The 18,124-nt window shown below is 37.6% G+C and overlaps 1 protein-coding gene across 4 annotated transcripts in view; it reads left to right on the top strand.

Annotated features, from left to right (window-relative positions):
- The window catches only part of INPP4B (inositol polyphosphate-4-phosphatase type II B), a 758,305-nt gene that overhangs the window by 82,559 nt on the left and 657,622 nt on the right, over positions 1-18,124 (top strand). The window lies entirely within an intron of this gene.

The following is an 18,124-nucleotide window of genomic DNA, read 5'->3' as shown; positions in this document are numbered from 1 at the left end:
AGCAGTCCCCTGTGGTCTTTCTCACCAAGTCCAAATTCCTGGCCACATATTCAAGACCCTGCATACTCTGGCCCCAACCTCCATGCTCTTGTGTGTTTATCTGAGGGTCTCCAGTTTCTTAAGTTTCCTGAAGGATCTCTTGTTCTCAGGACCGATTCTGATGATCATTGATAAAAGGGGGGGGAATAGAGAGGATGGGTATTGACTCATTGGGTGTAGCATAATAAAGAAACCTTTGGAGATCTAGGGTATCTCTCAAGAACATCTCTTGAGGAATAATGGCTCTCTGAATTCTAATATGCTCTGGGGAGAACAGCTGGTTCCTCTTTATTCTTGTCAAAATAAGATGGTTATGTTCAGAGGGTGGGTCCCAGGATCATCAGAGCCCCAACTAAGTTATTTTTTTTTGTTTGAAAGTAACTATAATATCAACAGCTTCTTTGATGTTGGCACAGTATGGTGCTGTGCCAGCTATTTTCCTACAGTTGCCTTGAATTTTTCATGACTATATAAAGCAAGAAATGACCTTTGAGGGTTTCAGCATCTGTTTGATGTATGTGTTCATTCATATACTTTTTCAACAACTGTTTTAACAGGGTCAAGAAATGAACACAACGATTTTAGTCAGAAAAGAGTTTTATTGTGGTCTTTGGTTTATTTGTAAGTTTTTACTTACAAATAAATTAAATGCAGTTTATATTTTGGATGTAAATTCTTTATTTTTTATTGTAGACACGAGTAATTTTGTCTGACACATGAAAAAGGGAGATGGGAAATATCAAGAATGTGATAAAACTTCTTTTTAGGAAAGAAAAATTTATGGTCTCAGAAATTAAGTGATAAAATTTGCATTTTGTCATAACTTTTTGAACTTGAAATAAAGCATTTTAAAACTGAATAGCTCAAAGGATTTTAAACAGCAGATTATAGCTTTTAGGAAACTGTCAATGAATATGTTTAATCATTAATTTCCTACAGAACTTTCTTTTTGTTTCTTTTCTATAAGAGTTGGAATAAATTCATCTGTGGACGATTTATATTGCTTTTTTGTTGATTTTTTTCATTTAAAATTCCTTTTTACTAAGCAAAATTCATGGGATTGTATTTAGAAAATGTCCTAGCTGCAGAGAGGTATAAGCATAACAATTGAACCTTACTTAAAATTGGTTTTGGCATGATTTTTACTCTGGTGACATAGCCAGTATGCAGATTTATCATTACAAGTTTCCTATTTCGTCATGATAGTCTTTATTTCTCCTTTAGAAGAGCAACAAGTCCAAGTTGAATATGTTTATGGTCTCAGAATTCTTCCTTAATATATAATATTATATTGTAATTCTCAAGCTCAGTTTCCCTTCTCAATCATGTGTCAATTTCTCTGGTGAAACTTCCATTCTGTGTCTGCAAAGGCAATATCTGGGTTCTCTACAGTGTGTTCTGTTGTTTATTTTTTGGTGTTACACCTTGTTACTGAGGGTTAAATCCAAACAAGGAAAAAATTAATTAATATATACTGAAATAGTATTTCTCTTAAATCTATCCGTTTTATTTTGTAAGTAAAATGTGTTAACGAGTTTAACAAAATTATGTAAGGCTTCCATTTTTTTTTTGAATTTTTGCATTTTATTTTATTTATTTTTTTATACAGCAGATTCTTATTACTTATCCATTTTATACATATTAGTGTATATATGTCAATCCCTATCTCCCAGTCCATCACATCACCACCACTGCTCACTGCCGCTTTCCCCCCTTGGTGTCCATATGTTTGTTCTCGACATCTGTGTCTCAATTTCCGCCCTGCAAACCAGTTCATCTGTACCATTTTTCTAGGTTCCACATATATGCGTTAATATACGATATTTGTTTTTCTCTTTCTGACTTACTTCACTCTGTATGACAGTCTCTAGATTCATCCACATCTCTACAAATGACCCAATTTCGTTCCTTTTTATGGCTGAGTAATATTCCATTGTATATATGTACCACATCTTCTTTATACATTCGTATGTCAATGGGCATTTAGGTTGCTTCCATGACCTGGCTATTGTAAATAGTGCTGCAATGAACACTGGGGTGCATGTGTCTTTTTGAATTACGGTTTTCTCTGGGTATATGCCCAGTAGTGGGATTGCTGGGTCATATGGTAATTCTATTTTTAGTTTTTTGAGGAACCTCCATACTGTCCTCCATAGTGGCTGTATCAATTTACATTCCCACCAACAGGGCAAGAGGGTTCCCTTTTCTCACACACTCTCCAGCATTTTTTGTTTGTAGATTTTCTAATGATGCCCATTCTAACTGGTGTGAGGTGATACCTCATTGTAGTTTTGATTTGCATTTCTCTAATAATTAGTGATGTTGAGCTGCTTTTCATGTGCTTCTTGGCCATCTGTATGTCTTCTTTGGAGACATGTCTGTTTAGGTCTTCTGCCCATTTTTGGGTTGGGTTGTTTGTTTTTTTAATATTGCCTGCATGAGCTGTTTTATATATTTTGGAGATTAATCCTTTGTCTGTTGATTGACTTTCAAATATTTTCTCCCATTCTGAGGGTTGTATTTTCATCTTGTTTGTAGTTTCCTTTGCTTTGCAAAAGCTTTTAAGTTTCATTAGGTCCCATTTGTTTATTTTTGTTTTTATTTCCGTTACTCTAGGAGGTGTATCAAAAAAGATCTTGCTGTGATTTATGTCAAAGGGTGTTCTTCCTATGTTTTCCTCTAAGAGTTTTATAGTGTCCAGTCTTACCTTTAGGTCTCGAATCCATTTTGAGTTTATTTTTGTGTATGGTGTTAGGGAGTGTCCTAATTTCATTCTTTTACATGTAGCAGTTCAGGTTTCCCAGCACCACTTATTGAAGAGACTGTCTTTTCTCCACTGTATATCCTTGCCTCCTTTGTCATAGATTAGTTGACCATAGGTGGGTGGGTTTATCTCTGGGCTTTCAATCCTGTTCCATTTATCTATATTTCTATTTTGTGCCAGGACCATATTGTCTTGATTACTGTAGCTTTGTAGTATAGTCTGAAATCAGAGAGTCTGATTCCTCCAGCTCTGTTTTTTTCCCCTCAAGACCACTTTGGCTATTCGGGGTCTTCTGTGTCTCCATACAAATTTTAAGATTTTTTTGTTCTAGTTCTGTAAAACATGGCATTGGTAATTTGATAGGGATTACCTTGAATCTGTAGATTGCTATGGGTAGTATAGTCATTTTCACAATATTGCTTCTTCCAATCCAAGAACATTGTATATCTCTCCTTCTGTTGGTATCATCTTTAATTTCTTTTATCAGTGTCTTATGGTCTTCTGCATACAGGTCTTTTGTCTCCCTAGGTAGGTTTATTCCTAGGTATTTTATTCTTTTTATTGCAATGGTAAATGGGAGTGTTTCCTTAATTTCTCTTTCAGATTTTTCATCATTAGTGTATAGGAATGCAAGAGATTTCTGTGCATTAATTTTGTATCCTGCAGCTTGACCAAATTCATTGATTAGCTCTAGTAGTTTTCTGGTGGCATCTTTAGGATTCTCTATGTATAGTACCATGTCATCTGCAAACAGTGACAGTTTTACTTCTCCTTTTCCAATTTGTTTTCCTTTTATTTCTTTTTCTTCTCTGATTGCCGTGGCTAGGAGTTCCAAAACTATGTTAAATAATAGTGGTGAGAGTGGACATCCTTGTCTTGTTCTTGATCTTAGAGGAAATGCTTTCAGTTTTTCACCATTGAGAATGATGTTTGCTGTGAGTTTGTTGTATATGACCTTTATTATGTTGAGGTAGTTTCCCTCTATGCCCGGTTTCTGGAGCGTTTTTATCATAAATGAGTGTTGAAGTTTGTCAAAAGTTTTTTCTTCATCTATTGAGATGATCATATGGATTTTCTCCTTCAATTTGTTAATATGGTTTATCACATTGATTGATTTGTGTATATTGAAGAATCCTTGCATCCCTGGGATAAATCCCACTTGATCATGGTGTATGATCCTTTTAATGTGTTGTTGGATTCTGTTTGCTAGTATTTTGTTGAGGATTGTTGCATCTATATTCATCACTGATATTGGTCTGTAATTTTCTTTTTTTGTAGTGTCTTTGTCTGGTTTTGGTATCAGGGTGATGGTGGCCTCATAGAATGAGTTTGGGAGTGTTCCTTCCTCTGCAATTTTTAGGAAGAGTTTGAGAAGGATAGGTGTTAGCTCTTCTCTAAATGTTTGATAGAATTCACCTGTGAAGCCATCTGGTCCTGGACTTTTGTTTGTTGGAAGATTTTTAATCACAGTTTCAATTTCATTACTTGTGATTGGTCTGTTCATATTTTCTGTTTCTTCCTGGTTCAGTCTTGGAAGGTCATACCTTTCTAAGAATTTGCCCATTTCTTCATGGTTGTCCATTTTATTGGCATAGTGTTGCTTGTAGTACTCTCCTATGATGCTTTGTATTTCTGTGGTGTCTGTTGTAACTTCTCCTTTTTCATTTCTAATTTTATTGATTTGAGGCCTCTCCCTCTTTTTCTTGATGAGTCTGGCTAATGGTTTATCAATTTTGTTTATCTTCTCAAAGAACCAGCTTTTAGTTTTATTGATCTTTGCTATTGTTTTCTTTGTTTCTATTTCATTTATTTCTGCTCTGATCTTTATGATTTCTTTCCTTCTGCTAACTTTGGGTTTTGTTTGTTCTTCTTTCTCTATTTCCTTTAGGTGTAATGCTAGATTGTTTATTTGAGACTTTTCTTGTATCTTGAGGTAGGCTTGTATTGCTATAAACTTCCCTCTTAGAACTGCTTTTGCTGCATCCCGTAGATTTTGGATCGTCGTGTTTTCATGGTCATTTGTCTCTAGGTATTTTTTGATTTCCTCTTTGATTTCTTCAGTAAACTCTTGGTTATTTAGGAACATATTGTTTAGTCTCCGTGTGTTTGTGTTTTTTACGTTTTTTTCCCTGTAATTGGTTTCTATTCTCATCACGTTGTGGTCAGAAAAGATGTTTGATATGATTTCAATTTTCTTAAATTTACTGAGGCTTGATTTGTGACCCAAGATGTGATCTATCCTGGAGAATGTTCCATGCGTACTTGAGAAGAAAGTGTAATCTGCTGTTTTGGGATGGAATGTCCTATAAATATCAAGTAAATCTATCTGGTCTATTTTGTCATTTAAAGCTTGTGTTTCCTTATTAATTTTCTGTTTGTATGATCTGTACATTGGTGTAAGTGAGGTGTTAACATCCCCCACTATTACCATGTTACTGTCGATTTCCTCTTTTATAGCTGTTAGCAGTTGCCTTATGTATTGAGGTGCTCCTATGTTGGGTGCATATATATTTATAATTGTTATATCTTTTTCTTGGATTGATCCCTTGATCATTATGTAGTGTCCTTCCTTGTCTCTTGTAACATTCTTTATTTTAACGTCTATTTTATCTGATATGAGTTTTGGTACTCTAGCTTTCTTTTGATTTCCATTTGCAGGGAATATCTTTTTCCATCCTCTGAGTTTCAGTCTGTATGTGTCCCTAGGTCTGAATTGTGTCTCTTATAGACAACATATATATGGGTCTTGTTTTTGTATCCATTCAGCGAACCTGTGTCTTTTGGTTGGAGCATTTACTCCATTCACGTTTAAGGTAATTTTTGATATGTATGTTCCTATTACCATTTTATTAATTGTTTTGGGTTTGTTTTTGTAGGTCCTTTTATTCTCTTGTGTTTCCCACATAGAGAAGTTCCTTTAGCATTTGTTGTAGAACTGGTTTGGTGGTGCTGAATTCTCTTAGCTTTTGCTTGTCTGTAAATCTTTTCATTTCTCCATCGAACCTGAATGAGATCCTTGGCAGGTAATCTTGGTTGTAGGTTCTTCCCTTTCATCACTTTAAATATGTCATGCCACTCCTTCTGGCTTGTAGAGTTTCTGCTGAGAAATCAGCTGTTAACCTTATGGGAGTTCCCTTGTATGTTATTTGTCATTTTTCCCTTGTTGCTTTCAATAATTTTTCTTTGACTTTAATTTTTGCCAATTTGATTACTATTTGTCTCAACATGTTTCTCATTGGGTTTATCCTGTATGGGACTCTCTGCACTTCCTGGATTTGGGTGGCTATTTCCTTTCCCATGTTAGGGAAGTTTTCTACTATAATCTCTTCAATATTTTCTCGGGTCCTTTCTCTGTCTCTTCTCCTTCCGGGACACCTATAATGCCAATGTTGTTGCGTTTAATGTCCTAGAGGTCTCTTAAGTTGTCTTCATTTCTTTTCATTCTTTTTTGTTTATTCTGTTCTGCAGCATTGAATTCCACCATTTTGTCTTCCTTATCCAAACAAAGTCACTTATCCATTCTTCTGCCTCAGTTATTGTGCTATTGATTCCTTGTAGTGTATTTTTCATTTCAATTATTGTATTGTTCATCTCTGTTTGTTTGTTCTTTAATTCTTCTAGGTCTTTGTTAAACCTTTCTTGCATCTTCTCGATCTTTGCCTCCATTTTTATTCCGAGGTCCTGGATCATCTTCACTATCATTATTCTGAATTCTTTTTCTGGAAGGTTGCCTATCTCCACTTCATTTAGTTTTTTATCTAGGGTTTTATCTTGTTCTTTCATCTGGTACATAGCCCTCTGCCTTTTCATCTTGTCTGTCTTTCTGTGAATGTGGTTTTTGTTCTACAGGCTGCAGGATTGTAGTTTTTCTTGCTTCTGCTGTCTGCCCTTTGGTGGATGAGGCTATCTAAGAGGCTTGTGCAAGTTCCCTGATGGGAGGGACTGGTGGTGGGTAGAGCTGGCTGTTGATTGGTGGGCAGAGCTTAGTAAAACTTTAATCCACTTGTCTGCTGATGGGTGGGACTGGGTTCCCTCCCTGTTCGTTTTTTGGCCTGAGGCGACACAACACTGGAGCCTACCTGGGCTCTTTGGTGGGGCTAATGGCAGACTCTGGGAGGGCTCACACCAAGGAGTACTTCCCAGAACTTCTGCTGCCAGTGTCCTTGTTCTCACGGTGAGACACAGCCACACCCCGCCTCTGCAGGAGACCCTCCAACACTAGTAGATAGGTCTGGTTCAGTCTCCTATGGGGTCACTGCTCCTTCCCCTGCTTCCCAATACGCACGGTACTTTGTGTGCGCCCTCCAAGAGTGGAGTCTCTGTTTCCCCCGTCATGTCGATGTCCTACAATCAAATCCCACTAAGCTTCAGAGTCTGATTCTCTATGAATTCCTCCTCCCATTGCTGGACCCCCAGGTTGGGAAGCCTGACGTGGGGCTCAGAACCTTCACTCCAGTGGGTGGACTTCTGTGGTATAAGTGTTTTCCAGTTTGTGAGTCACCCACCCAGCAGTTATGGGATTTGATTTTATTATGATTGTGCCCCTCCTACCGTCTCACTGTGGCTTCTCCTTTGTCTTTGGATGTGGGGTATCTTTTTTGGTGAGTTCCAGTGTCTTCCTATCGATGATTGTTCAGCAGTTAGTTGTGATTCTGGTGGTCTTGCCAGAGGGAGTGAGAGTACATCCTTCTACTCCACTGTCTTGAACCAATCTCTCTGTAAGGGCTTCCATTAGTGCTGACAAGTTACTATACTTAGGAGAACGACCTTGAGTATACTTAATGATAAACTTTTAACCAGTGTTCACAGTATTTATGTAGGTTTCCAGTAAGAATGTAGTTGCAAGCTGGTAAAAATTAGTGAATTTAAATGACTTCTCCAAGATGACACAGCAAGAGGCTATGATTTCATTCTTGGTCAGATGTTCTTTCCTCTTGCTACACAATCTCTTGAAATGTATGACATCCACCCTCACCTGCCCCCCATATAAATTGCATTCTACTGCAATGATTAAAGATAACATAGTTGTTCTCCTTGTCTCTTAGAAGAGTATGCCACAGTGGATTGGACCTACTCTAACCAGGCAGGGAAATTCATGGAAAAATTTGGGCTGGCTTGCTGCAAAGAGCTTCTGCAGGATTGCTTTACTACTGGTGATGTGCCATAAGCCAGCTTTAACCAGAGGAGAGTTAGCTCAGGGCAGCTATTTTTAACTCTTGCATAAACTCACCTCACAGGATTATTGTGGATCCCAGAGTTACACTGAGAATTTAAATCACTAAGGTGATCTATCTTCCCAAGACTTTTCTTCTGAACTTTAACAAACCCCATGCATCTGTGTTTGTGCCTGGGTATTTGGGGGAATGCAGTTGGAGAACTGATGTGAGTGTGGGCGTGGATTTCTCTCACTCCAGTCTAATATCAGCCAGAGTGTTTCCAAGAGCCCCACAGCCTCTAACATGCTTCCAGAATGCCAGGGGTCTGCAGAATGAGGAACAGCACAGAAATATAGAGTGCATCAGAATGAACAAATGAAAAAAGTGCGGGCATGTCTGTGTGCGCTTCGTGTGTTACAGTGAACTCTCTCTGCCGGAGACAATTAAGGGCATTGACCCCTAAGTCAAGGGCTCAAGTTATGTAACACATTTGTGTTTTAAATTCAGTTATGTCAGCGTTTCTCACTGGAAGTAGAAATCAGAAATGATCATTTTTGGTGAGCAAGCTGAATCTGGCTAGCTTCCATGTCTACACAGTTGGCCATGTGTTCTGAAAAATTTTGAAATGGTTTATGTTCCACCATTGGCTAAGACTGTGTTACCTTGTCTTAACTGTCCCTACGTGTGACTGATTCATATTTGAATGGACACAAAGTCAGAGCTGCCCCAGTGTTCCATTTTAGCAGGGCACCCATAACAAAATTCACTTAATATAATATCTGACAAAAAGGGCTGTGCAATCTGCCTACCTCTGTCAATGTGTAGAAAACAGAAACAATCAAATATCACACATGTGGGGTCAGCTTGACAGTGACTTTCAAGTGAATTTTCCTAATACAGAATGAACTTTAAAAATCACTCACAGCAGTGACCACAATGAGATCCACTGTGAACATTAAAAAAAATACAAAATTAATTGAAAATATAGAACCCAGTCATCTGAAAATACTGTTATGAATGCTCAAATGGACACATTTCTCAATCTTGACCACATGCCATTGTGATATATTTGTGTAAAAAGGCATTCATGGTAATGATTTTAAATAAATTATATGATGTTATACATTTTCTCTGTTTTCAAAGTTGGAACTCAATATGCAAAAATATCAAAAGGGATCCATGTACCAAACTTCAACTGGTTTTCCAGCTTGTCAAAGGACTGAGGTCTCCTGGTACCATGGCCCTGAGATGAAATGGAGAATGTTGCAGAATGCAGTTAAAATGTTTGAGAAGATGTGTATGCTTTGTAGCTCACAGCAAAAAATAATTTTTTACCACAATGTCTTTATTCATGAAAAATATGTTAGGTTCATACTGTGTTCTTGAAAAGATAACTAGATGCTATGTCCTGGCTCAGAAGGCTCTTATAGTCTGTGTGTGTGTGCGCACATGCACGTGTGTGTGTGTGTGCGCGCGCGTGCATGTGCACAAGATGGGGGGCAGTACAAAATAAAATAAGAAATAAGAAATGTCAAGACAGTGTGCTTTGTGCTATGTTAGGGGACAGTACAGAGTGCTAGGGCTAGTGATTATTTTGGCAGAGACACACAACCCGGCTTTGATGGGGATGTTCAGGGAAGAATCTTGAAGAACTTGTCATCTGAAACTTCAAGAGTGAGTGCAATTCAGGAAGAGGAGAAGAAGTAGGAGTGGAGAGTGGTAATTGATAATGATGTTCTGAGCTGTGGTAACACCATTGCTAGGCCAAAGGCAAAAGAGTGAGCATGGTTTGTTCAAGAAACACTTTCCTTCAAAACATGTATTTTCAGTGGGTTTTACACCAAATTTATTATAAGAACAGTTGGAATAATTAAAATCACAAACTTTTATTTTTTACAATTGGCTGTTTTTATATATTGGGCTTCTTTATAACATGACTATTTCATTTTTTTAAGTCAATCGTTGACAATATTTTCAGCATAATTTACTGCTTCTTAAGAGTATCTTGGCTCTTCAACCATAATTGGTTTCCTCTCTGGAATCGGCTGTGAGGGCCTTTATAAATGTTGACACTAACTTCGAGTATACTGCTGGTCATTCATGTAAATTGCCAATTTGTTTAAAACAATAACCTTTCACAATAATTTACATATTTTGCTATGTTTTTCTACCAAGTTCTCTGATTTTACATTCTTTTCTGTGTAACTCTTTTGTGAGTTGAAAGACATTTTCTTTGTCTTTTCCATGTGTGACATGGCAGAGAAGCTGTTAAAATGATTTATTGCCATTCCTTAATATGATGGCATAAGAAGAGCATTTTCAAGATTTATTTGTTCAGGGACTGTGTTCTCAAATCCACGATACTATCTACTTAATTAGAAATGTAGGTTTCTGGATATTTGTGAATTTTGGCAGTTGAATATTTAGTGACTGCACTGACAGATCTCCATTCGAGGTACTTGAGCTTGGCTTTCATTATTTAAGTTGAAATGTCATTCAAAAACATGAAAACAAACAGATTTTCTGTTTTTTTTTTTTCTAGAAAAGAAAACAGGGGACTTTTCCTAAAAATTTTTGCCTGCATTTCTTTTTCTGCCCCTTGGAAAGCTGGGTCAAGAGTGTACATGTTCTTTTCTAGTTGCTAGTTAACTAAGTTTGTAGCAGAATTGCTTCATGGTATAATTAAATTATAATAATAAGTAATTATTAACAATAATTAATAATAAAAAATAAATAATACTTAAAAACTAATAATAATAATAAAACCCTATAGAACATGTTGGCTCAGGTTTTGGTAGAAATTACTTTTGGGATCCTGGGCAAATCACTTAAATTCTTTGTGGCTGGAGTTTATTTTCTTTCCATTCATTTATTTAATGGAAAGGTATTGACCATTTACCATGTGCATGGTGGTACATTCAATTCCAGGGGAATTTTAGAAATTAGTAGGAAAATGTAGACAAATACAAAAATTGTTATAATGTAAACCATACACACATGCACACATACATGCTTAATAAATGCAAAGCAGAAAGTGTTAATACTGCAAGAGAGCTAGTGTAGAATGCAGTGGGGCTTCTAGGGATGGAAAACTTACTTCAAACCGAGGAGGAAGGAGACTCAAAGATGCTGTATTTGAACTGGTCCTTGAATTTGAGTTTAGAGATGTGGAGAATAGACGAAATGGTATTAGAAATGGTGTTGGAAATGAAGGAACAGCTTTAATATAAGGCTGAGAGTCTGGAGACCTTGTGCTTAGAAGAAAATAAGTAGTTCAATTTAACTGGATCATAAGGTGAATTAAGGGTAATGAGGAAAAACAATGTTGAAAATATAGGTTGGCGAAAGATCATAGAAGTTCTTGAATACAAAACAGGGAGTTTAGTGTTCATTTTATAGATCTTGAGACATCATTGGGGGTTGTAAAGAGAAAAGGAGAGACTTTGTTAAGACTTGGTTTTAAGTCCTAACTCTTGCACTTCCTATTTAAATATTTAAGTTACATAATTTCTCAGAAAGTTGGCTTCCTTACCTGTAAAATATCAATGAGACTAACAAGATGATCTTTCTGGTTTGCTGTAAGAATTGGGGATAATGTGTATATAGTAGTTGTTAGCAATTGTTATCCATAGAATGAAGGACCTTTAACAGGTGAATTCCAAGTTTGCTTTTTGTGCTGTGTTTCTGTGATCTTTATGTGATGTATTTGCTCTGAGTATCATAGAATCTTGGAGTCAAAGGTAACCTCAAAGTTGTTCTGGTCCACTTCCTATTGAGGGCAGGTGTCTCCACTGTAGCCTTCCTAATTGTGTTCCACAGTGTCAGTCATCTGACCTCTTGAGGGAATTTACAATTATGAGAAAATTGTTATTTTTTAAAGCAGTCATTTCCATTGTTGACCGTTTAATGGCTTGAAAAGTTTTCTTTATATTGATCTGGAATCTGTCATTTTCTAACTTCATGTATTCGTTCTCTAATCCTTTATTTCAGAGCTGTCAAACAGTGAACCTCTTCCATAGGTCAAATCTGAAATATCCCACATGTGTATGTAGTTTCCTTTCATGGGTTTCTTCTGAGTACTTCCACTTCTAGATTAAATATCCTTGGGTCTTTCATCTACTCATCATATGACATAGTTACAAGACTCCTTACCCTCTTGGTTGGCTTTCTCTGTGTGCATTCCAACTTTTAAATGTCTCTTTGAAACTGTGGTTCCAGAACTATATAAAGTCCCACTGATGAGACCTGTATAGAGATCAGTTCAGCGGATCTTGCTTGATCTGGAGTCTAGACTAGTTCATCAACTGTTGCTTATGGAATTTTACAAAATGCACAAAGCCAGAGCCAACTCCAAAATATTCTGATTCACTAGGTCTGGAGTTGGGCCCAGATATTTGCATTTTTAAAAAGACCCAGATAATTTTGATATCTAGCTGGGGCTACAAATCACCTATCTAGACACCATACTCAATGGTGTCTAGAAGGAAGATTGCATGATGTTTATGGTGGCCACATAGCATTATCTGTGTGTGCCGAGCTTGGGAACAGCTAAAACCACGAGGGCTTCTTTTTAGCTCTTTCCTAGATGTGTACACTGCTTTTTCTAGGACCTAGATCTAAGACTTTACATTTATCCCTGCTACACCTCATCTTGGGCATTTCTACCCATCATTCTGTTTATCCATATTGTTTTCAATCTCACATACCTTATTCAGATAACCTTTAAGGATTCATTTGCTCTGAGTAGGCACTGCAGAATGATAAATATAACAAAAGCTACAGATTTGAATCTGTCCTTATTTATCACTACTCTTCTCTGGTGAGTGTTATGTATTGCTCTCACTTTTTCATATTTGACATATTTATTATTTTGCTTAATGCTTTGAGTCACCTTTCCTTTCTAAGTAATGATAACACATGCCTATAGAGTTGAAAGCTGATGGAGAATAGGTCTTGGAATGCTATAAATTCAGGGCACAACCCCCAGCCTAGCACTAAAGTGATGGACATCTTTTAGCCCTTGGCAAGCATCTCATAAAATATTATTGCTTTAGCTTCGTTAGGCTGATTTTGGCTGCAAGTTTCAGGAACCCCAACTTAAAATATCTAAAATAATGAGGGCATTCATTATCTTACATAGCAAGAACTCCAGAGGCAGGACAGTCCCAAGGTTAGTTAATTCAGCAGTTTTCTAATGAATGTCATCAAAATTCAACTTTAATCTTTGTACTCTGCCATCCTCAGCATTTCCTTTCAGGCTAACTTTCTTCATGGTCTCAAGATGGGGGCTGCAGTTTTATAAGAATATAGAGACATGACAGTATCCAGGAGCAGAGAGGAGCCCTTTCTTCTCCATCATGTCTTTTTGGAATCCACTCATCATACATCCTCTCCTGTCTCACATTCCTGAACTCTGTCACCTGTCCCAGTGTAAAACAGACATTGGCAAAGGGAACTGGATGAATTGTGATTCACCCCCAGGTCTAGGGCTGGGACTGGATCCAGAAAGGGGGTCACCTCCCCTGAAGCTGATGGAGGGTTTGAGACCGGGTAAAAATTGAGATTTAATAAGCAGGACCTGAACAAAATTGGTATTCGGTGAGTGAGGAAGAAGGTGGATGTGGAAAATGATTTCTGGGTGAGCAAGTACTAGTGTCTATTATACTTCCCAAGTTCAACAGCATTTTCTTTCTTCATAGAGTAGATATTGTTATTGTGCCACTGAAAATGTTATTAAAATAGTGAGATGCTGTGGGTGTTGGCTTGTTGCTAAAGATCAAGAGACCATTTTACAGGACAAAGGTAACAGGACAAATCATTCTGCTGACCACATGGTAACATTTTCTTTTTCCCTAAAGCAAATTGATTAAAGCCTAATTAAAAAAACAATTTGTGCAGGACTCCAGATTAATCCTCTCTTTGTGATTGTCAGTCCTATGTACATGTGCTCCATCCTTGCTGAGAAGTGAGGACCTCAGCTCTTAGAAGCAACAGCTCTTCTAGTTTTTATTTTTTCCTGTAGTCTGACAGCCTTAGAACAACTCTTTTAAAAGGAGTTAAAAATTGTAGCTTTCCAATTGGGAAGTAATGGAAAACAAAGGACTAATTGAGATCCCTGACAGAGGAAAAGAATCTGGGAGAGGAAAATATAATCGTCAAAGAGCTAGATAATTAAATGCAAATTAAAAATTTATTTCAAAAAGTTTACAAAAAGCCAATGTAATATTACTTCTAATTGATCCTAGTGAAATCTAGAGTCAGGAAACGGAGAAATTTGTGTAGACTTATAGTCTGAAGAATTCATGTACTATGAATTACTCAATGCCATTTGGAAAGAAAACCCTAGGTGAGTGAAAGTCTGGGGCTATTACTTGATTTCAATGCTAACTTGAAGGAAAGACTCATAGATTTATGAGAAGAGATAGAAGAGAAACATGTGTCATCCACAGAAGAAAATGAAATAAGTAACAGGAACAAGAGTTTCCATTGACTGTGACCTAGTACCTGTCAGGAACTTACTTACATTGTTTCATTGAATCTTCGCAACCCTTTGAGGCAGGTGCAATATGAGACAGATACAATTTTGAAGAATTATGTAATTTTAAATTGTAATGTGCCATACAAATGCAAGATATTTTTAGTCCATGTTTTCCTGCACCCATGTCAGTCTACTGTTGGGCTAACTGACTATCCTCCATTCTATGGTGAATGCACAAAAGCCCATGCATGGGTCAGAGTTTAGCTATATGAGAATCATTATGCAATTTTACCCAATACATAGCCTCAAAATGTCATTGTACTGAATAAATCCAGTATGGCAGGAATGAGTTACAAAATCAAATTCACAAGCCACACCACACCTTGAGACTGAATCCTTTCATATTGCAGATAGACATATATTTTTAAATTGGCAAATAGTAGATGAACCCCCTAGATCACTTCAGTATTTTTGAAGTATTTAAAAATTCTTTTTTGGTTGTGGAAAAGGATACATCTTGCTGATTAGCATAGAGCAGCATTTAAAATACTGCCCCAAGTGTACTTAAGCCTGGATGTGGCATAACTGTGAAAAAAGACACAAGTCAATAGTAAATATTGGTGTGGATTGGGGGAATGGATAAAGAAGGAGAGACAAAGCAGTTATATATTTCAAAGTGCACTTGTCCTGTTCACAAACAAACGTGGTATTTGGGTTCCAAGAAATTATTTTCGCTGCTTGTCAGCACTAAGGGCTGAAGCACTCATTGCTTCAGCCCAAAAAAAGAAGCTCATTAGTAAAAGATGTCCCAGAGAACAGCATGACTCATTTACTTGAGAACTCGCATGCAAAAGAAACCCCTAGCTAATAATATTTTGGAGTTATTTTTGAGAAAAGAAGAGATATAGGGGAATGATTAGAGGTATGAAGGGAAATTCCCAATGAAAAATTCACACTAGTCTTCATTCCACATCAGCTATTTTGGAAATAAGCACAATTTCCACATAAGCCATTAACTATGACCTTACTTGGACTTGTACCATTGCTATTCTTCTTATTTTTCAGTTGCCGAAGGTGGAAATCAGTCACCAAGGTAGTGCCTTCTAGGGTTTTCTTAGGAATCAGTAAGACCTGGACTGGGCAGGTTTTCAGTAAGATTACACATAAAAAGCAGCCTAGATTTTTTTTTTTTTTTTTTTTTTTTGTAGCAATTTGCTCAAACAGAAGATGATGCTGATATAGGTCTTAAATATTTTCTTGGTCATAAATATACTGACCTAAAGCTCATCTCTTTTTTTCCATGGGGGAAACAATTTATTGAAAAATGTTTGATTTCCTCCCTGAGAAGCATATTCTACCCTAGAGGAGCTTTCAACAGTAAAATTCACTGGGAAAACAAATTTGTGAAAAATTTGAGCTTTTCTCTCTTTGAAAAGATATCTACTCCCAAGTGTCGCTAGATCACAGCAAGCCTCAAAGAGTCAGAAAGGGTTAGGGAGAGAGAAGAATCAATATGTAAATTTGTTTTGAGAGGTTCTCCTGGGCTGACCCGGTCTGCATCATGCCAACTCGACTGCTGATGTCAAGATGGTAACCAGCAAGTTGACAACAAATCGATTTGGCTTCACTATAAAGTGAAACTTCACAAATAATCTAACAACCTCAAGATGGCTACCAAGTAGTGCTGGATACACGTAAATATTTTATGACAACAAGAATGACAAAGATATACCACATCATCATTGTTGCCCTCCCATGTACAGTTAAAAGTTTAATCCTGAGAAAAGTAGATTTGAAAGAAAATTTACGTCACTATTAGCGCAAGGGATGACCAAGTTTATAACCAGATGTTAGGCCAACTCTGATTGCTGTAAGCATGGCCTTATAAAACTCGTGCTGAGAGTATTTTGGAACTATTACCTCTTAGTAGAATGTTTATTCTGACTAATAAATTCCTGATTTAGACATTTATAGGTATGTCAGAATAAAGGCTTTATCGCATGTCTTGAGGCTTAGGGCTCTCCTCTGCACAGAACTGTTTCCACCTGACACGGCATGCCAGGAATTATTTACATTATTCGGAACCAGATCTATGAATCCTAACTCAGTGCCTGGCCCAAAGGAGATACTTAGGAAACGCTTCCTGGATCACTGAATTCTAGTAACTTAACGTTATGACATGTTGTTCCTTCCCTTTTTCATAGAAGAAAAAATAAAATTTGCTTTTCTTCAAAGACTCTCAGAATCTGCAGGAGAATGTGGCCAATAAAGAAGACACACCTGGGCCTCCTTTGTTGGGGAATTTATGGGAGGTAGAATCTCAGCTGTCTGGCCATCGGGAAATGATAATGTAAAATATGATGTCATCTGAAGAATTACAGAGGATCTGTAAGATTTCTATGCAACTCTTGCTGCCTGACAGCTGCATTCTGTGACTCTTCCAAGGACAGAAGAAGGGCTCATTAAGTTCAGTATTTCCCCATCTACTTGCTTAAAATCAAACAGTGAAGCTGGGAAAGGACAAAGCCTCTTTCTCCTCCAGCAACCAGCAGGGAGTTTCACTCTGACACATTAAAAGACAGAGAGTTCCAAGCCTTAGGGATAGGGGCTTGGGCAGAAATTCAGGCTGTGATTCTTGACCCTAGACAAGCTACAGCTGGGAAAGATCTATAGATGGGGAAACTGAGGACACGCCTGGCCCCTGGACTCTCTCTACACGTGAGATTTAATGCTGATCTTCAGGAGAAGATTACCCGGACAGCCTGCTCCTGGATCAGAATTTCTTTTCCCAGGCCTGCATCCCTCTGACTACAAGGCAACTTTGGCCTCCTAAATCTCAGCTCTCCACATGGAACAATTTAATGTTCTTTTTCAGCCGCATGTGATTCGATTCACTGATCTTTACCTTACATGGCTGGCTTCCATTCTACAGCTCTGAAAAATGTCTATTTCCTTAAGCTGGTCTTATAAGAAACCTCAACTTGGATGTCTCAAGGCTTGTGGTGTTTGTGTCTTAGCCTTCTATGTTACAAGGCAGGCCGCCAGATAGGAATAGAATGGAATTCCATATCCTAAAAACTTTAAGTTGCTTAAAATGGAAATTTTCTTTTTTAAGATGTGTCTTAGCTGTGCCTTGGTCTGTTTGGGTTGCTATGACAAAGTACCGTGGAATGAGTGGCTTATAAACCACAGAAATTTATTTCTCACACTTCTGGAGGCTAGAAGTCTGAGATCAGGATGCCAGCATGGTTGGGTTCTGGGTTCCAGGTCACCTACCACTGACTTCTCATTGCATCTTCATGTGGGAGAAAGAGAGTGAGCTAGCTCTCTGGCCTCCTATAAGGGCACTAATCCCATTCATGAGGGCTCTACCATTATGACATAATCACCTCCCAAAAGCCCCACCTCCTAATACCATCACGCTGGGGATTAGATTTCAACACTGAATTTTGGAAGGAAACAAACACTCAGCCCAAAACAGGATGTATATGGGATATGACATGGTTTGGGGAGAGCTAAATAAATAACTCCTGAAGTACATGGAAAAGTATTAAAGCGAAAACAATAGAAAATAGAAAACATGCTCAGTGAAGCAGTGCCTAGTAAAGGAATGAGACAACCCCAGGTTCTAATTGTCTTTTTTGTGTACCTAACCCTCCAGGCCTTAGGACACTTCTGTGAAAATGA

Source organism: Balaenoptera ricei, chromosome 5 (assembly GCF_028023285.1).
Source record: "Balaenoptera ricei isolate mBalRic1 chromosome 5, mBalRic1.hap2, whole genome shotgun sequence".
Lineage (NCBI taxonomy): Eukaryota > Metazoa > Chordata > Mammalia > Artiodactyla > Balaenopteridae > Balaenoptera > Balaenoptera ricei.
The sequence above is the reverse complement of the archived record's forward strand: the minus strand, read 5'-3'. Positions and strand labels throughout refer to the sequence as shown.